Source organism: Sinocyclocheilus anshuiensis, unplaced genomic scaffold (assembly GCF_001515605.1).
Source record: "Sinocyclocheilus anshuiensis isolate Anshui unplaced genomic scaffold, SAMN03320099.WGS_v1.1 scaffold1702, whole genome shotgun sequence".
Lineage (NCBI taxonomy): Eukaryota > Metazoa > Chordata > Actinopteri > Cypriniformes > Cyprinidae > Sinocyclocheilus > Sinocyclocheilus anshuiensis.
Genome location: NW_015542442.1, coordinates 59256 through 68459, shown reverse-complemented (window position 1 = coordinate 68459; position 9204 = coordinate 59256).

The window sequence follows — 9204 nt, the reverse complement described above, 5'->3', positions numbered from 1 at the left end:
TATTGAAAAACCCTGTGCAGCGGCAGTAGGGTTAACATTACAGGAAAGGGTGCAGAGAGCCAGACACTCAACTGGTAGTAGGAAAGAAGTAACCTCTAAAAGCCCCTTAGTAGAGGAACATCCTTGTAAGCGCAAGAGGGATTGTACCCGACAATTCTACTAGGTCCTCACGTTCTGACATGCCTCAGAATAAACGTGGGAGGGCCACAGTAGTACGGGAACCCAAGGATGATACTCAGTTACAGATTTTAGCAGCATTACGTGATTTAGCTGGTAAATTTGGAACACGTACAACTGTAGTGAGCACACAACCTTGTACCCCCCCCGTCTGCAGCCACTTTGGGTGATGACTTATCACACCAGGAGGGAAAGGATGATTCAGTGGATATCATTTCACTGCATGCAAATGATTTCCTTTATGGTAGTGAGGGGAAGGATGAAGAGGATGACGAGGAAGAATCCAGGTCTGGCGCTTCAGAAGAAGGGAGCCCACACTCTGACATTCTAAGTGCAGCAAAAATCTTGGGTCTTGATACTAATGAAGAAGCTACAGTTTCAGCTCCCCAACAAGGGGTGTGGGCTAGTTTTTCTTGTGCTCAGCCCCCTGTGTCTATTCCTGTGGCTGAAGATTATTCTCAGATGTTGAGGAAAGCCTGGAATAATCCAAAAGCGGCACCCCAATTTAACGCAGGGTGTAGGCGATTTGTCAAGATAAATGATGCCCTTGAGAGTGGTATGGGTAACATGCCCTCAGTGGAGCGAGAGATTGCAGCTTTAACCACTTTGGGACCTGATTGGATCACGGATAATCCTAGGTGCCCTGGTAAAGAATGTCAGAAGACAGATCGGCTAATGTACCAAGCATATAATGCAGCTACCCGATCGGGAAACGCTCTGGCGATAGTCTTGGCTGCTTTGAGGACAGTGATCAGTTCAGAAGATCGTGATGTTATGAATCTGGTTGACGCAGCACTCATCACACATTCACAGCTTACCAGAGATATTGGTGCATCTAGGTCTTCAGTGATCTTAGCCCGAAGGCAGATTTGGTTAGCTCAGACATCCTTGCCGGAAACTATTCGGAAGGAATTTAGTAATAAGCCAGTAATTCCTGGTAGAGTGTTACACCCTGACTCTCAGTCCTTGTTAGATACTGCTGATCAAGCAAGACGCAGAAGAGAATCAGTCCAACAAACATTTGTTCATGTTGGACCAGGGGTGTGAAGTAATGAATTACAAATACTCACGTTACAGCATGGTGTGTGATGCTGAACTATGAGTTTCTAATGGTGTTTGTATTTGCACTGTTCTAAACGTTAATATTTTATGTGCAATAACAGCATGATGTCTCAGTGGCCTTACATATGATTTTAAATCTATTTTTTCAAACTTTATGATTTAAATGGGGATGATTGTACTGAGAATAACTTTCATCTTTTCTTCAACTGAATACTGTTTCCGTGCTGTTTTGATGTATTTTAAAGAGTTGGCAGTCAAAATTAAAACTGCTGGATGAAAGATATTCTTCGTTCTTTATGACAAACAAGATAATGTGAATTACAGAATGTACAACGTTTTTAAAATGTATCAATTGCGGTGTACAGCGTTTATTATGAGGGGGTAGAATCCACAGCTCAGTACTCACTACTCAATACTCATGAGTACTTTTAAATAGGCTACTCTTTTACTCTTACTCAAGTAGTTTTTTTTGGACTACTTGGACTTTAGTTTTTTTAAGTACTTTTACTCTACTCGCACTACATTTTTTGGAAGGTAATGGTACTTTTACTTGAGTATATTTTTTCAGTACTCTTTCCACCACTGTGTTGGACCCACTAGATATGGCCATAAAAGTTCTCAGCCCTTTCAGCCCTCACACTTTCCTCGTTCAGAACCTTGAGGGTATGACAGAAGATGAACTAGGGGTTATCAGTCCCATGATAGGGGCACCAGACAATCTTATCAAGCTCCCCAATTTGACCAGTCTCACAATCCAGCTGGGGAGGATCCCTGAGGAAGCGTACTCCCAGGGGTTCCAAACCCCGGGGAGGCCCTGCAAAATTGGTCTTGGAGTTGCCGGGGCATGCTCCCAACTACGCCTGGACAGTTGGGAGAAGTGCACATCAGATCCCTGGGTCCTAGATATAGTCAAGAAAGGATACAGGATACAGTTCTGGCGGCGTCCTCCTACTTTTTCAGGGGTTCATATGACCATAGTCAAAGACCCAGTCCAGGCACAAATTTTAGCCAACGAGATTACAACTCTATTGCAGAAAAAGGCAATTGTTCAGATAAGCACCAGCGAACAGCTCACTAGATTCTATTCGAAATATTTCCTGGTACCAAAGAAGGACGGTGGACTTCAGCCCATTCTGAACTTACGACAACTGAACCGATTCATAAAGGTGTTGCCTTCAAAATGCTGACAACAACAAATTCTAGAATCTATAGAACCAGGAGAATGGTTCACTTCCATAGACTTAAAGGACGAATATTTCCACGTGCCCATCCATCAAGATCATTACCCGTTTCTTCGCTTTGCCTTTCAAGATCGGGTTTACCAGTTCAGGGTACTACCATTTGGCCTTTCATTGTCTCCAAGGGTCTTCACCAGGATGGTGTCAGCAGCCCTTCATCCTCTTCAGTGTGCAGGAATAAAAATTCTAGCATACCTGGATGACTGGTTAATCTGTGCTCCTTCCCGCAGTCAAGTCATGAAGGACACGGAAATGGTAATTCAACATGTCCAGGCTCTCGGTCTCAAAGTAAACTGGGACAAGAGCAATCTAAGTCCTCGACAACAGACAGTGTTTGTGGGGATTTCGCTGGATTCCCAACTAATGATGGCATCTTTATCTCCTCAGAGGGTGATAAAATTGTCCAGTCTGGCTCAGTCTTTTCATCTAAACAGGAGGATGAAGCTAATTCAGTTCCAGCAGTTGCTGGGTTTGATTGCAGTGGCAGCGATTGTGATTCCCCTCTGTCTTCTCAGAGCCAGTCCACTACAAAGGTGGGTGAACAACATCAAATTACATCCCAAATTAGACAAAAAAAGCGGGTTACACAGAGGTGTATCCAGATGTTACACCCTTGGAAGAACAATAATTTACTATCACAAGGGGTTCCTTTAGGGAAAATCCCAGGGAGGCGGTCTGTGATAACAACTGATGCCTCTCTGACGGGATGGGGAGCAGTTTGGGAAGGCAGGTCTGTCAGAGGTTTCTGGGAACCTCCCTGGACCTTAGAGCACATCAATGTGCTGGAGGCTCAGGGCAGTTTACCTCTCTCTGAGGACTTTTCTCCCGTTATTGCAAAACAAACATGTTTTGATAAGGACGGACAATATGTCCGCAGTATATCACATCAATCATCAGGATGGCACCAGATCAGCAGGATGTCTCCAGGTGACAAATAAACTACTTTCGTGGTCGTCTCTGCAACTCCTGTCTCTCAGGGCAGTATACATACCGGGAGTTGCGAACAAAGCAGCAGACCTGCTATCTCGAACTGGACCTCTTCCGGGAGAGTGGCGTCTCCATCCCGAAGTGGTAAGACTTATATGGGGACAGTTCAGTATGGAGAAGATCGATCTGTTTGCAACGACAGAGACAGCTCATTGCAATCAATGGTATTCCCTGAACAACCAGGGAGATTCTCAAGAATGGCCGGAAGAGTTGTTGTATGCTTTTCCTCCTCTACGCTTGATTCCCTTGGTGCTCAGGAGGGTAGTACTGGGTCGTCACAAAGTTTTGCTTGTGGCCCCAAGATGGCCGAAGAAACACTGGTTCCCGACACTTGTACGTTTGGTTCAAAGTCATCCTTTGCAGCTACCGGGGAGAGCCGATCTCCTGTCTCAGGCAGAGGGGCAAATTTGGCACCCGAGGCCAGAGATTCTACAATTGTGGGTATGGCCTCTGCTCAGCCCCTCCCTACGGACTTAGATGAAGCTGTACTGAGAACAATAAATAGTTCTAAGGCACCCTCTACTTGGAGTAACTATTCTAGCAAGTGGCGGATATTCTCAGCATGGTGTCAAGACCATCAGCTAGATGTTACCAATTGCCACACTAGTTTTGTTCTCCGGTTCCTTCAGTCGTTGTTGGATTCGGGGAAATCAGTTAATACTATAAAGGTTTATATTGCAGCCATCTCACACTTCCATTCTTTAGTGCAGTGTTTCCCATTATCCAAATAATGTTTAGTCCTAGAAAGCTATTATTATCAGAGAACAGGTGAGCATAATGGTTAGCAGATCAATGAATGAGAGGGCAGCGTTACCAGAGTTGCCCATATACCACACCATGTTACAACACAGTAGGGCTATTGCAGACAGAAACAATACTGTACTACATCGATGTTTCCTGTCGGCTCAATTTTTGAGTGGACTTTGCCGTTCTGATTCGCATGAACGGTATACGAGTGGAGCGACTGCGCGAAACGCACACACATAGAGCGGGATAATACGCAGAGAGTCACACCACATGAAAGTGAAACCTGAGCGGTGAACTAATTTTCGGCAGCCGAAATTTCGGTGCATCTCTAATTATTGGCGACATCAGAAATGGATATTATATAATAGATGCTTTTTTGAACATTTTAGCAATTAAAACTTTTTTTTTTTTTTTAATTAAAAAAGGATTTTTTACATGGCACCCCGGTTGGGAAACACTGCTTTAGTGGATGGTGTAAGTGTTGGTAAACACTCTTTGGTGTCTCAGTTCCTGAAGGGTGCACACCGTTTGTGCCCAGGGAAGGTTATGAGGTCACCCGCTTGGGATCTTACTATTGTTTTGCGTTCACTGGTCAAAGCACCTTTTGAACCCTTGGACCAAGCCAATCTAAAGTTCCTGACATGGAAGACAGTCTTCTTCCTGGCAATATGTTCAGCCAAGAGGGTTAGTGAATTGCACTCTTTATCAGTCAGTGAGGACTGACGGAAGGCAGAAAACGCAGGGGATTATCTTTGGCCAAATCCGTCATTCCTACCCAAGGTCCTTAGGCCTGGTACGATAAATCAGGTGATTGAGCTTGATGCTTTTCTCCCAGACCCCCCTTGTTCAGGTACTGGGTTGGATAGCTCTTCTCTATGTCCTGTCAGAGCACTTAGCAAATGGCTGCAATATAACAAAGAGTGAAAAATTGAAGGGGGTCTGAATACTTTCCGTACCCACTGTACATTGAGTGTACCAGTCCATTGCGACAGTCACATACACAACTATTTGTATGTTTTGACAAGAAGTGTGCAGGCAAGCCTGTGTTTAAGCACAAGCATATTCCAAGCATATTCCAGTCAAAATCTACCTGTTCCTGGTGATCTAGTCGCCCACTCTACCAGGAGAGGTAGGTTTATAGGATTAATGTTACAAATCCAAATTCTTTGGGGTCTGCTGTTTTATCTGCTGTTAAGTTACCAGAGAAGGGAAATGATACTGGTCCCTCGTGACTCTGTTGGTATTAGTCATCCAGGATAAGACCGTGGTGACGGTCTGAGTGAGGTCGAAATAGATCATAAGTTATGTCCATAAGTATGGATCTGTGAGACCAAATGATGACCGTCACCATCTCTTGTCACTCAGAACGAGCTGAGGCGTTCCAGGCAGGAGGAAGTGGTTGGTCCATTCAGATGTTATATAACAGCCAACCCTTAAGGTCAATCACCTGACATTGTTGTTATTAGGTCTCGAGGATAGGCGGAGGAATGGCATCATTCAGGATAAGAACGTGGTGACGGTCATCGTTCGTTCTCATAGATCCATAGTTATGGACATAACTTACGTTCGGCGCAAGCCGAGTGAGAAACGCAAGAGATTCAGTTCAGTAAAATCTGTGTTATTTACCTAGATGTCACTACCTTTTCGTGAATATTTGTTAAAAATGAGGTACTGCAATGTTTCATGAGAAAAGAACCATACCATACCATTCATGAGCCAAAGCTGTTAAAAGTCCAACTGTCAAAAATTCTAATCTCAACAGACAAAAAGAATGAATTTGGTCTGATTTGGTCCCTATCTATCTATCTATCTATCTATGTCTATCTGTCTGTCTGTCTGTCTATCTTTTTATGTCCATCCATCCATCTGTGAATCTGTCTTTCTGATATACTGTATGGCCTTTAAAGCCTTCCAAGTTTAAGCTTTAGTTCAAACTGCAAACCTGAAAAAGTTTGTAAAGTTAGGCTACTGCAAATTGTAGCTTGCAAAAGTTTAAAAAATACATTTAAAAAAAATACAAAGTTTAAAAAAAAACATTACACAATCTTACATTATGGGTCTGTCGCTGTTTTGTGCAAAACTGTAACTTAGCTGTTTAATTTAATAATGATAATACAAGAGTGATTGACTGAACTATACAGAATATGAAAAGGAAAGCAGAGGAAGAGGAAAATACATTTCTTTTTTTATAAAGAGGACTAGTAACAGCACAAATGAACATGAAAAAGAGCCAGGGGAATATTAGGGATACAGAAAGGAAAGAAGCAGTGTGAATGTCTGCCTCTAAGAGAGACAAGGAGGAAGCAGAGGTACAGTCAGAGATGGAGTACGTGCCAATAGAGACAACTCAGATCAGACATGAATCAGATGAGCAAAAACACTCATGTAGTCAGTCATTGCCCACCAGGCATGTCTATAGGTTACATAAAATTGTATCTGCAAATATAAAAAATAATTTTCTAATAACTTGCATTAGCATCTAAATATACAAATAGAATAAGGATTGTATTGAATTATGTTGTTGTTTTATGGATATTTCTAAGTCCAGAGGTGAAGCTCCTGTACAGCCACAATTGAAGGTGTTTCCAAGGACTCTTCAGGGATACAGAAGAAGGAGCTTTAAAAGTGAATGGTACACAAGTCACCCCTGGTTAGAATACTCCATAAGTGCAGACTCAGCCTTCTGTTATGCTTGTAGACATTTTAGCCTCCCCAGCCACACAGAATCAAACTTCACTTAAAATTTAGGATTTAAAAACTGGAAAAAGGTAACATTCAAAGATGGAGGATTCGCTGCACACCGTAGAACTGAGCATCACAAGGATGCAATGATGGCATGGAAAGAATTTGAGATGTCTGAAAAAAAGCAGGAATCTCTAATTGTAAATTTAAACAAAGACTGCAATAAAACAGTTAAAGAGAACCAGGATTATATTAAAACTAAAACCAGGATTATATTAGCTGAGGTCTTGTTTTACACTGCAACACAAAATATTGGCCAAAGAGGGCACAATGAAACAATGGAATCAGTCAGGAAAGGGAACTTTTTAGGTATATTGGAGCTGATTGCAAAACATAATCCTAGCATTATGAAAAAAAATGAACGCAGTTGGCAATGCAAAATATACAAGTGCTGATATCCAGAATGAGATCCTATCTTGCTTAGCAGAGATGGTGCGCACCTCAATAATAAGAGGTCAAGAAAAGTGAGGTGTTCAGCATAATAGCTGATGTAGGGATTTCTATCATGAACGGACACTGATATGCCCCTATCAGCCATCATGAGGTCTGGATTAATCTAATCAAGAGATACCACAGAGATCTTTTGTATGAGGATCGAATTTTCAGATTCGAGTCCTTTCAAAACCTGAATGAATTAATAATAATTAATTCCCTAAAATTAAGTAATCAAAGACATTACAAATGGTGGAGAATGCGGGCATATTTGACTGAAAATTAGTGACACCAAGATAATATTATGAATCTTGTCTATTTTTATCCAGAAAAATAGATTAAAAGACAGAAAAACTGAGTTTCTTGTGTTACTGGATATGTTATTATAGCACGGCAGAATGAAGTGAAACTCGAGTTTGTTGTTTAGAATTTAACTGCAGTAAAACATTTAATTTTGTCCACCGAGACAAAAGAAGTCGCTCTAAAGCGCATGGACAGAGAAGCAAGCGTGTTCCTTGTTCTCCTGTCTTCTAAAAAGGCCTCAGAGTGTAATTTGTATAAGTGCGTGTTCCACTTCAAAATGCAATAAAAAACTAGTGAACTTGAAACGCGGTGCTCAGAGAGAGCGTCCGAACTCCATTATTACTTTTGGGAGAATTGTGAAATCTTGATCAAGTGAAATCGTGGTTAAATCCACGCGTGTTTTTGTCGGTATAAATATTTACTGATATCCGCCGAAGATATCATTGACAGTCATTGTATTAATTGCAGTAAAGCTGTACATTAATTTACCTCACTTTAACGAGTGAGCGTTACACAGCGCTGTAAGATAAGAATCTAAAGAGTGCTTTTTGCTTGTTCAGTGTGGAATGCGTCGCCATTCCCACATGAAGGGCGTAAACTGTAAATGAGACACAGCTTGTGTCTTATTGCAGGATAAGTAGCCATAGCCTCTTCCGTAACCCGGAAGTTCAGACTTTCAGTCCGCCATATTCTAATTTAATTGGCCTTCTTTCCTCTCCCTTTCAGTTATTTAATTCACTCAGTAATTCAACATTTTCAGAAGTTTGCCCGTTTGGCTTAAGCCCGTTGGTGGCAAAACCCCAAAAGGAAAATCAGGGTTTTCCTCAGAACTTAGGTTAAAGTTGGTTTTCCTGCTAACACAGCAAAACCAACCCCCTAGGGGTATCACTTTAACAGCGACACCACCCTGTCATTTTTCCTAACATTTGGGAGCAAAATCTCTCTCTCCTTCTTCTTCTCCTCTCTCTCAGCTGTTTCCTTCTGAGTTGACTACTGCGGTTGTTTGCTGGGATTTTGCCTGTGAGAATCACAAAGCAGAAATTTTTAGAAATTGAACATATTGCTCTGAAATCTTAATTTCAGTAAATAGTTAAATAGGGTTGGGTTTCCCTATTCAATGATAGTTAGTTAATTTAATTATAATCGCTCTTATCCATGGTTAATAATGACATCAGTAGATATTGTTAATTCACTACCGTAGGGATTTGAAATTAAGTTAATTTCAGAATTAATTACAGATTTGAAATTTTAATTTAATTTCATGAATTAATTTCAGTTCCTGCTTCCACATGGCAACAATATTTACTGATGAAGTTAATTTATAGGTGCTATTATAATTTAAGGACAACAACATTAAAAGTTTAATCTTTAAGGATAACAAGTTACTAATACTGATTTCATAATTAATTACATATTTGGAATTGTAATTTCATTTAATAATTAATTACGGGTCCTGTTTCCATATTGCCACAATATTTGCTGATCAGTTCAACTATAATTGCTTTGCTAATTTTAA